This window comes from Gymnoscopelus microlampas (genome assembly GCF_963454915.1).
Source record: "Gymnoscopelus microlampas genome assembly, chromosome: 23".
Taxonomy (NCBI): Eukaryota; Metazoa; Chordata; class Actinopteri; order Myctophiformes; family Myctophidae; genus Gymnoscopelus; species Gymnoscopelus microlampas.
In genome coordinates this window covers 2,256,997-2,269,441 of record NC_139960.1, presented here as the reverse complement: position 1 = coordinate 2,269,441, position 12,445 = coordinate 2,256,997, and the positions used below count along the sequence as shown (strand labels likewise).

The following is a 12,445-nucleotide window of genomic DNA, read 5'->3' as shown; positions in this document are numbered from 1 at the left end:
CTACAAGTTCATAGCGTGATACTTGGTGCCGCGCTACGAGCTTGTATATCTGCTGTTTTTGAATAGCCCAAAGAAATCTTACAATGACACACAGATGTGTTCCCGGTCAGACATTGGATGTGTGTTGAGGCGGGCTGAATGTAATCACGATGTGGAACCAGCTCACAGGCCTCCTTCCATTTAATAAAGTAGTAGAACCAAGATCACATCGCCCTGAATTATGAACATATTAACTCATTGAGACCTGAAGCCGATTCTACATGTCTCCTAAATCTCAACAGTATTCTGAAAAAAATATGTTTCTATATCAGTGGTGCTCAATCTTTTTCATGTCAAGGACCCCCAAAATTATATGTATTTGGCCACGGACCCCCATCAAAATATGTTGTTCCAGGGACCCCCAGAAGCAAAGATTTGAGTTAAAAATGTTCGCTTTAAAAATATATATATTGAAAGATTTGCACACATTTTCACGATTTTTCAAAAATAGCAGATCTACAAGCTCGTAGCGCGGCACTCGGTGCCGCGCTATGAGCTTGTAGATCTGCTATTTTTGAATAGCCCAAAGTGTAAAATAATGCTTTTTAGCTCAAATCTAAAAATGACACAGTTCCAGGTCTTAATGGGTTAATTAGCTGCTTTGTGGGCAGCCAGCCACCTCAGGTTATACACACCAAAATAAGCCATGAAAGAACCCCTGAATATGTGTTAATTACCCGTCCTTGCTGTGTCGCTGTGTGTGTGTGTGTGTGTGTGTGTGTGCGCGTGTGTGCGCGCGCCCTAGCGGGATGGAAACCAAAGTGTGTGATGCTCTCCTTGGCTTGAAAGCATGAAACGGCAAAAAAAAAAAAAAAAAACGCAAGAAAGAAAGAATATCCTCCGTTGGTCCTCACGTCTCACCTTTTTAACCCATTAAGACCTGGAATTGTGTCAATTTTAGATTTGAGCTAAAAAGCATTATTCTACACTTTGGGCTATTTTTGAAAAATCGTGAAAATGTGTGCAAATCTTTGAATATATATATTTTTAACTCAAATCTTTGCTTCTGGGGGGTTCCTGGGACAACATATTTTGATGGGGGTCCGCGGTCAAATACATCATTTTGGGGGTCCTTGACATGAAAAAGATTGAGCACCACTGATATAGAAACATACGTTTTTCAGAATACAGTTGAGATTTAGGAGACATGTAGAATCGGCTTCAGGTCTCAATGGGTTAAAGTTTCTCTCACACGCTCCTCATCACCTCTAGCTGTGTGTATAGTTGTGTCAGTGCGTCGTGTACACAAAGCAGTCCCCCTGCGCGCACAACATCCCAAAGGTGTCTGTCTGCGCCTTGTCAACTTCGACAGACTCACACTTCCCCGTTCAATTACAATCGACGGTTTGGATGCCACCTCCCCAACAGTGTGTTCCAAGTGTCATTAACAACGCCGTTATCTCACTAATTGGGTCGCGAGACGGGTTGGGAAATGTGTTTAACACGTTAAGACCGGGAATGCATCTGTGTCACCTTTTTGGATTTGAGCTAAAAACGCTAAAAACGCTACGAGCTTGTAGATCTGCTATTTATGAAAAAGCGAACATTTGTAACTCAAATCTTTGCTCCTGGGGGGTCCCTGGAACAAATCATGTTGAGATGGGGGGTCGGCGGCCAAATACATATAATTTTGGGGGTACTTGACATGAAAACGTTTGAGAACCACTGATATAGAAACATACGTTTTTCAAAAAAAGCTGTCAGGATTTAGAAGACATTTGTAGAATCCCCCAGAAGCAAAGATTTGAGTTACGAAAGTTTGCTTTAAAATATATATATATTTTTATATATATATATATATATATATATATACAGTATATATATTCAAAGATTTGCACAAATTTTCACGATATTTTTCAAAACAATAGCAGATCTACAAGCTCGTAGCACGGCACTCGTAGCTTGTAGATCTGATATTTTTGAATCGACCAAAGACATCTTAAAATGACACACAGATGTGTTTCCCCGGTCTTAATGGGTTAAGAGACCTGAGGCAGGGGGAACGGTGAGGGGTGGGGGGTGTAAGGGGAATTGCAACATCCACCAGCAACAATGTCTTGTGGCTTTGAACATCCAGCCCGTGGCTCTGTCGCCAAGGGGGGGGGGGGGTTATGTTATGGGCGCTTCACAAACGTTGAAAGCAGATTGTATCCGCTGTACAACCATCGCCATGATGAGGTTGATTTGTGTTAAAGCCAGAGGCGTTGTGAATTCTTTAAACGGGCGATGTGTCGTTTGTATTCACCACATCGTGCTTAAATACGATCTTAACCCGTTCAAACCTGGGAACGCATCTCTGTCATTCTTAGATATCTTTGGGCTTTTCAACAAATAGCAGATCTACAAGCTCATAGCACGGCACCGAGTGCCGCGCTATGAGCTTGTGGATCTGCTATTTTGGGGAAAAATCGTGGATCTTTGGTCATATGTCTTTTTAAAGCAAACATTTGTAACTCAAATCTTTGCTTCTGGGAGATTCTACAAATGTCTTCTAAATCCTAGCAGTTTTTTGAAAAGAAACGTATGTTGCGACAATATCAGTGGTTCACAGAAATGGTATGTATTTGGCCGTGGACCCCCATCTCAGCATATTTTGTTCCAGGGACCCCCAGGAGTCCCTGGAACAAAAAAAATGTTTGCTTAAAAAAAAAAGATATATTCAAAGATTTGCACAAATCTTTGAATATCTTTTCAAAAATAGCAGATCTACAAGCTCATAGCGCGGCACTCGGTGCCGCGCTATGAGCTTGTAGATCTGCTATTTTTGAATAGCCCAAATACATCTTAAAATGACACACAGATGCGTTCCCTGTCTTAAAGGGTTAATGCAACATTTCTTCTGTGTGGTGCCATGTCCAGGGGGTGTAACTTTGTACATGGAGCCGCCTCGCGCTACAGAAACAGGAGATAAGGCTCCTGCCCCCCTGGGGGGCCACACGGCTCGCCAAGGCTCACTTACTACTATCTGTAGCAAACGTGGGCGATAATGACCTCAACGCAGCGTCTCTGAGCATGGTAAACGTTGTGTTACAGTACATGTGGTCTACTCTGTGTAAACGTTGTGTTACAGTACATGTGGTCTACTCTGTGTAAACGTTGTGTTACAGTACATGTGGTCTACTCTGTGTAAACGTTGTGTTACAGTACATGTGGTCTACTCTGTGGAAAGGTTGTGTTACAGTACATGTGGTCTACTCTGTGGAAACGTTGTGTTACAGTACATGTGGTCTACTCTGTGGAAAGGCCTTTACTTTAGGCCCTCTTTTGCTGTGGTTTAGTCTCAGGCTCGCTACGGTGGTCAGAGCTCAACTAAAAGCGTTCATGGGCAACTGGCGGCCTCGGGGGGCCACATGCGGCCCCCACCTTCACTTAATGCGGCCCGCAGGTTAATATCAGAATACTGATATATTATTGATTTCAGCTGTTATGATTGCATACATGCAAACATGACCCGCTTTAATTACTTCAGTCTATATTAGTAGCTTAATGACTAGTATTAACATTATATTGTCTGTTTTATGTCCAATGTATTTGTATTTAAGTTCATAAAGTTAACATAAGTATAACTAAATGCATTTGAAATTAAATAAAAACGTAACTTTTCAGGATTCCAATTAACTCTCTCAGTGCCACGCCCCGAGATATCCCGAGTTTTCCCCGAGTACCCTCCCTGCCAGAAGGAGAAATCCCGAGTTTTTACTCTTGATTGTGGTCGCACTATTCTGTTTATTTCTCATGATCACTTTCGCTTCCTGACTCCTTCAGACTCATTGGGTTCTGGTTTCATGACGCAGATTCCGTTTCCGGTTCTCATTTTTTTCCCACGGTCATTTTCGGCCAGAATAGGGAAAGTCACGTTTTTTCACACGGTAGAAAAAACAAACGGAGAGGTCTACTGCTACTCTCTTTGGTCTGGGTGACGATCAGTCATCGTAGTCGTGTATCACATCGTATTTTAACCCGATCAGAGATTGTCGAAAACGTAAACATCCGGTTATGACCGGATGTCACGTGAGCCTGTTTGGGAGGGGGCGAGCGAGTCAACGAGGTCATCAATGGCTCGATTTGCTGCTCTCTACTGGTAGAACTGTCGTATGAGTTGCATACTGCATATAGACAAGCTATTTGAAAATTAAATTACAAAATAACAAAACAAAAAAAACGCAAATTGCTGGCACTGGTGGAGTACTTTATGAAAATACTCTGGCACTGAAAGAGTTAAACACAGCAAAAACAAAAATCAGGAATCCAATTAAAAAATAGCCGATCTACAAGCTCAAAGCGCGTCGCGCTGCGACGCGCTTTGAGCTTGTAGATCGGCTATTTTTGCTACTTTTGTGTGACATAGAATGGCCTGACAGTATATGCAATGTGGCCCTCTGGAGTGAGTGTGTAAATATATTATGGCCCTCTGCATCATCACAGTCACATCAGCCCTGCACAAGAGTGCACAGATGTGACCACATTGAGCCTTGATAATGTCACTGTGTGTGGTCGTTCTGTGCAACAAGTCAGCAGATCATTACTTATGGTGTGTGTGTGTGTGTGTGTGTGTGTGTGTGTGTGTGTGTGTGTGTGTGTGTGTGTGTGTGTGTGTGTTAGTGTGTGTTAGTGTGTGTTAGAGAGAGTGAGAGTCACGGAGATTGTTGCATTAAAAAGCTCACAGTGAAGTCCGGTGGGGTTTGACAATGCAGATTCACTCATGATTAATACAAAGTGTCAGAACGTTGTCAGTTGACTGCGTTTTTATTGCCACTTAATGCTCACACACTCACACGCTCACACGCACGGACACTCATACGCACACACGCACGGATACCATCAGGCAAGCGCACGCATACACACACTCACATGCACACACATGCACTCAGGTTTGATGATTCTATCAGTGTAAAATGGCCCATTCATCATCTCATATCACATTACTGTGTGGCCTGAGTCAATGAGGCCAGATGGCTGTGTGTGTGTGCGTTTGCGTTTGTGTGTGCGTTTGCGTGTGTGTGTGTGTGTGTGTGTGTGTGTGTGTGTGTGCGTTTGCGTGTGTGTGTGTGTGTGTGTGTGTGTGTGTGTGTGTGTGTGTGTGTGTGTGTGTGTGTGCGCGTGCGTGCGTGCGTGCGTGCGTGCGTGTGTGTGTGAGAGTGTCTCTCAATCCCTGCCAGGACAAACAGGAAATCAGCCATGGGTTCTCTAGTGCGTTGGTTCTCAAATATGGGTCAGGGGACCCCCAGGGGTCCTTAGGGGGGGGTTCCAGGGGGTCCCCAGCAAAATGTGTTAATATAGCATCACACTAATTTTAACCACTTTAACCTTTTATACTTTGGCTATTCAAAAATAGCAGATCTACAAGCTCATAGCGCGGCACCGAGTGCCGCGCTATGAGCTTGTAGATCTGCTATTTTTTTAAATCGTGAATATTTGAGCAAATCTTTGAATATAACATTTTTTAAAGCGAACATTTGTAACTCAAATCTTTGCTTCTAGGGGTCCCTGGAACAAAATATTTTGACATGGGGGTCCACGGCCAAATACATATCATTTTGGGGGTCCTTGGCATGAAAAAGTTTGAGAACCACTGCTGTATAGTGAACAGAATGATTGGCCCGTAAGGGTCCATTTGGTTCCTTTTGTACACTGCCTGAGTTAAAGGAACACTGACAATTTTACTTGTTTAGGAGAGGGTGTGAGTCGAGTCGAGGCTGAGAGGAATTGAGGGCTGTATGAAAAATGGAGAGAAACTGCCAGAGTCTCATGTCTTTATTCATTGATTGGTTTATTTATTTATATATCACACGCTGGTGTCTCTCTCTCTCTCTCTCTCTCTCTCTCTCTCTCTCTCTCTCTCTCTCTCTGTCAGTTTACGTGTTTGTGTTTTGCAACGTCTTGTCAGAGTTTAGTTTTTTCCCGGGTTCTCCCAAAAATGTCAACAGATGTCTCGCTGTTGCTGTGTGTGTGTGTGTGTGTGTGTGTGTGTGTGTGTGTGTGTGTGTGTGACTGTGTGTGTGACTGTGTGTGTGTGTGTGTGTGTGTGTGTGTGTGTGTGTGTCAGTCATGGCTGTCGGTTCATTACACAGTAAGTGTCACACAGAGCGTCTCTAACTCAGACACAAAGCCATTGTTTATTCAATACTTTTTTTTTGTTGTTTTGTTTTGAGCCTCCGTTAACCCTTTAAGACCGGGAACGCATCTATTTGTCATTTTTAAGATTTCTTTGGCTTATTCAAAAATAGCAGATCTATGAGCTTGTAGATCTGCTATTTTTTTTTTTAATGGTTAAAGTTTTTGCACATTTTTGAATATATTGTTTTTTAAAGTGAGCATTTGTAACTCAAATCTTTGCTTGGATTCTACAAATGTCTTTTTTTCTTCTTTTTTAACTTATGTTGCTATAATATCAGTGGTACTCAAACCTTTTACATGTCAAGGACCCCCAAAATGATATGTATTTGTCTGCGGACCCCCCATCTCCAAATATGTTGTTCCAGGGACCCCCAGAAGCAAAGATTTGAGTTAAAAATCTTTAAAAATATTTATGTTCAAAGATTTGCACACATTTTCACGATTTTTTACAAAAATAGCAGATCTACAAGCTCGTAGCGCGGCACTCGGTGCCGCGCTACGAGCTTGTAGATCTGCTATTTTTGAATAGCCCAAAGTGTGAAATAATGCTTTTTAGCTCAAATCAAAAAAAAAATGACACAGATGCGTTCCAGGTCTTAATGGGTTAAAGCTACAATCCAGGGATTTGGATTTGGCAGGGACCTGAGTTCTGTGTCTGCAAAAACAACTAAAACACAGACATAACAGCTGAACTAAAACATTGACCGACATTTATTTGATCCTGCGTGCATTATAGATTATTTTAGTTTTGCAAGGTTATTGTATTTTGCATAAGGTTTATGTTTTTGTTGTTTGAAATAAACACACAACGGTCTGGGCTTTGTGTCTGATGAGATAGTTGAGTCATAGACAGCCTGGAGTGTGAGCTTTTGCCTGACATCCCATGGCATTGAGGCCTGGAACTGTCTCATTTTTAGATTTGAGCTAAAAAAAAGCATTATTTTACACTTTGGGCTATTCAAAAATAGCAGATATACAAGCTCATAGCGCGGCACCGAGTGCCGCGCTACGAGCTTGTAGATCTGCTATTTTTTTTTAAACCGTGAAAATGTGTGCAAATCTTTGAATATATATATTTTTAAAGCGAACATTTTTAACTCTATTCTTTGCTTCTCGGGGGTCTCTGGAACAAAATATTTTGATGGGGGTCCGCGGCCAAATACATATCATTTTGGGGGTCCTTGACATAAAAAAGATTGAGCACCACTGATATAGAAACATACGTTTTTCAGAATACTGTTGAGATTTAGGAGACATGTAGAATCGGCTTCAGGTCTCAATGGGTTAAAGTGCACAAGTGTGAAACTTGTGCACTTTAAGACCTGGAACGCATATGTATCATTTTAGATTTTTTTTGCTATAGCCTATAACCGTTTATTTTAAACTTTTGGCTGTTCAAAAATAGCAGATCTATAAGCTTATGAGCTTGTAGATCTGCTATTTTTGAAAAATCTAGATTTTTTTTTTGCCAATCTTTGAATATATATATATATATATATATTTTAAAGCAAACATTTTTTAACTCAAATCTTTGCTTTTCAGGGTCCCTGGAACACAATAATTTACAAATGTTCGCTTTAAAAATATATATATTTGAAGATTTGCAAAAATGTAACACAATTTCTCAAAAAACAGCAGATCTACAAGCTCGGTACCACGCTAAGAGCTTGTATATTTGCTATTTTCTAATAGCCAAAGAAATCTAAAATGACAGAGATGTAACACGTGTTCTCTCTCAGAGTTAACTTTACTCCCTAGATCTGTCTGTGCATCAGGACAGCACTTCCCACTTTGACCACAGGGGCCACTGTTGCCTTGTGTTCCAATGTCAGACAAGACACAGTGACTACACTCACTTTAAATACACAGAACCTCTCTCTCTCTCTCTCTCTCTCTCTCTCTCTCTCTCTCTCTCTCTCTCTCCCCCTCTCTCTCCCCCCGTGTTGGTCAGGGACAACGCAATGGCTTGATGACAGTCTAGAGCAGTGGTTTTCAACCAGTGGTCCAGGGACCACCAGTGGTCCTTGAGGGAGTACCAGGGGGTCCCCAGAAAAATGAGTTAACATAGCGTCACAATCATTTTAACCACTTAGCTTTGGCTATTCAAAAATAGCAGATATACAAGCTCATAGCGCGGCACCGAGTGCCGCGCTATGAGCTTGTAGATCTGCTATTTTTGAAAAATATTGAAAATGTGTGCAAATCTTTGAGTATATGTATTTTTTAAAGCACATTTTTTAATTCAAATATTTGCTTCTGGGGGTCCCTGGCACAACAGATTTTCAGATGGGATTTTCAAATGTATATCAATTTAGGGGTCCTTGGCATGAAAAAGGTTGAAAACCTCTAGACTCTAGAGGTTTTCACCAACATGCCTGAACCCTGCAGAATGGTTGTCAAACCAGTGTGGATTTTGACAGCAAATTCTGATTCAGTTTTAGTCATAGCCTTTTGAATGAAATTGCATTTAGTTTTAGTCACATTTTAGTCATCTGAAATGTTTTAGTTTTTGTCTTGTTTTAGTCGACTAAATATCATAAGATTATAGTCGCCTAAATCTACAGTTGATTTAGTCGACTATAATGTATTCTGGCGGTGCCTTGATGGCGTCATAATGGCTGATTTTACACTAGGCTGTGTGCTGTAAATAGCCGATCTAGCCGATCAACGCGTCGCAGCGTGACGCGTTGTGAGCTTGTAGATCTGCTATTTTCAGAGCACAACCAAGGATACAATGATTTGTCTTTTAGTTCTACTGGATCTTAACATTTTAGTCTAGTTCGTGTGTGTGTGTGTGTGTGTGTGTGTGTGTGTGTGTGTGTGTGTGTGTGTGTGTGTGTGTGTGTGTGTGTGTGTGTGTGTGTGTGTGTGTGTGTGTGTGTGTGTGTGTGTGTGTGTGTGTGTGTGTCTCGCCCTGTTTCTATCTCCCCCTCTTGTCTCCCTCACCTCTCTCTCTCTGTCTGTTTCTCCCTGTCTGACAAATGCACGTACATATGCACACACACACGCGCACACACACACACACACACACACACACACACACACACACACACACACACACACACACACGTCTAATAGACTGTGCTGCTCACTACATTCCATGCCATGTTCCACTGGAGTTGCCAAGGATACCAGGCAAGATTGCGTGTGTGTGTGTGTGTGTGTGTGTGTGTGTGTGTGTGTGTGTGTGTGTGTGTGTGTGTGTGTGTGTGTGTGTGTGTGTGTGTGTGTGTGTGTGTGTGTGTGTGTCTGTCTGGGGCACAGATAGATACGTGCCGGAGTAAAAAGTTTTGTAATTTTAGTGTCGCACACACTTAATATTCCCCATATTTCACAGTACATTCATACATATATGCAGGGGTGCACATAACTTTTTAGGTCTGGTACGCAGAAGAGCACCTGGCCATGTGACTTGGTGCGCATGGCGCCCGTCCCGAGAAAAAAAGGACGCTCTGCTCTGCTTCTAAATTCCGCCGATTTTCGCCGTTTTTTTTTTCTCACGCTGTTAGATAAAGCCCCCAAGGTTGGTGCCCTGTGCTGCTGCGCTGATTTTATCCGCCAGATTGGGACGTTCACGGCATATTTTGCACCATTACGGTGCGTTCATCATCGGTGACGAGTGCCTCTAACAGCCGCTGCTGGCTGCGTGCACGCAGCGAGGCAATGCGAGGCGACGCGAGGCGATGCGAGTCATATCTCTACCCCTGTGCCTAATGGCTGTACATGGGGCCGACGGGTGCTTTAGAGTGATTGTGTGAGTGTGGCTTCAGGAAGTAAATTCCTAGCCTCGATCTCCAGGCTTTTATTTTTTAGTTTTGCTAAAAAATAAAAGCTTGGAAATTCCTGTCCCAGCTGTTGGTGCGCAAAAGCGCCTCGCGTCGCCTGATGTGGTGCGCATTTTTTATTTTGGGTGCGCATGCGCACCTGCGCACCAGTTATGTGCACCCCTGCATATATGCACATAATAAACACACATACATACCAGAGTCTACACACACACACACACACACACACACACACACACACACACACACACACACACACACACACTCACTCACTCACTCACTCACTCACTCACTCACTCACTCACTCACTCACTCACTCACTCACTCACTCACTCACTCACTCACTCACTCAGAAGACTCAACATTTTAGTAATATGAAAACGCCCACATTCTGTAGATTTCCTCTCTCTCTCTCTCTCTCTCTCTCTCTCTCTCTCTCTTGCTAATCACAGTATCTCCGGTGTCTCCTCTCTCTCTCTCTCTCTCTGTCTCTCTCTCTCTCTCTCTCTCTCTCTCTCTCTCTCTCTCTCTCTCTCTCTCTCTCTCTCTCTCTCTCTCTCTCTCTCTCTCTCTCTCTCTCTCTCTCATTGCTAATCACAGTATCTCCGGTGTCTCCTCTCTCTCTCCCCCGGTGGGTCTGTCAGTGTGTTGTCACAGTCCTGTCACAAAGCCAGCACTCTGTCACACTCCGCTGGCATTAATGGCTCTGGATGACACTCGCTGTTCCAGTCAGCCACACACACACACACACACACACACACACACACACACACACACACACACACACACACACACAGACGCACACACACACACACACACACACACACACACACACACACACACACACACACACACACACACACACACACACACACACACAGCCCGTCTCATTGGGCGAGCCTGTAACGGACAGGAGCGCACGCCACATGCAGTCCAACGCACTGAACTGTCTGACTGCTGCATAGTACAGTCTAACGCCACCGTGATGCTAAGTCGCTCTGCACGCCGCGTCCTAAAATGTCTTAACCCATTAAGACCTGAGTACCATTGACGTGTTTCACGTGTTTTACCGCAATGGCCCTAGGTGCCAATGACGTCAAGTGTTTTTGAAAAAAATGTTTTTTTTTTTAAATGTTTAAAATAGCAAATCTACAAGCTCACAAGGCGTCACATCACTTTTGGAAAAAAACAACGTTCAGAACCCAAGATATCATCATTTGAAGATTTGCTGCTCCATTCACTTCTTGTTTAACTTTTTACGATTGTTTTTTTTACTGACAAAGACTATCTCGGCTCCTGAGCACTTTTTTTATTATGTATTTTTGGCTGGCACAGTTCGCAATATTTTTATCTATTTCATTGGCACTGAATGAGTTAAGACCTGAGGCCATTCTTAAAAATGTTTTCTAAATCCTAACAGTTTTTTGAAAAAAAAAAAATCAAAAAAAAAAAATGTCACGATTTTTCAAAAAATAGCAGATATACAAGCTCATAGCGCGGCACCTATATCTGCTATTTTTGAATAGCCAAAGACATCTAAAGTGACACAGATGCGTTCCAGGTCTTAATGGGTTAAAAAGGGTTTCCTAAAGTACCGGGTGGAGAGTTACCTCACTCCCCAGCAGTGCTGGAAAAAGTACTCACATGTTTGACTTACTCGAGTAAAAGTATCAATACTGCAATGTAGACGTGCTCTGTTATAAGTAAATGTTCGTAATTCAAAATGTACTTGAGTAAAAGTGCAAAAGTGTTGGCGTCCAAATGTACTAAATGTACCAAAAGTAAAAGTACTAAAATGTTTGAAAATAGCAGATCTACAAGCTCACAACGCGTCGCGATGCGACGCATTGTGAGCTTGTAGATCTGCTATTTTCAAATAGGCTAGGTATAACATAGGACTAAAGTGGTTAATGTATGTTTTATAATGTAATCATTTCTATCTGAAAAGTAACTAGTAACTAAAGTTTTCAAATAATTATAGTGGAGTAAAAGTACAATATTTGCCTCTGAGATGTAGTGGAGTAGAAGTAAAAGTATTGGAAATTTGAAATTCCCAAGTAAAGTACAAACACCTCACATTTTTACTTAAGTACAATACTTAAGTAAATATACTTAGTTACTTAACACCACTGCTCCCTAGAAGGCTCTTGTTCCTTCTTTCCGCAGCAGTCTCTCCCATTCTCTTTTCCTTTTTTTTATATATAGATATTTTTGGGTCTTTCCTGCCTTTATTATTTAGAGATAGCACAGTGTAGAGTGACAGGAAACACAGAGAGAGAGAGAGAGAGAGAGAGAGAGAGAGTGACATGCAGCAAAGGTCGTCGCCGGGCTTGGGAATCTAACTCACGAGGATCCTCTGGGCGATGAGGTGATTCGGCGATTCTTAAAAACATGTTTTCTAAATCCTAACAGTTTTTGGAAAAAAAAATCCAAAAACTAAGATGTTTTAAAAATAGCAGATCTACAAGCTCATAGCGCGGCACCGAGTGTCGCGCTATGAGCTT

General features: G+C 42.2%; 1 protein-coding gene across 3 annotated transcripts in view; it reads left to right on the top strand.

Annotated features, from left to right (window-relative positions):
* The window catches only part of tbc1d22a (TBC1 domain family, member 22a), a 197,461-nt gene that overhangs the window by 104,787 nt on the left and 80,229 nt on the right, over positions 1-12,445 (top strand). The gene's annotated exons all lie outside the window — the stretch shown is intronic.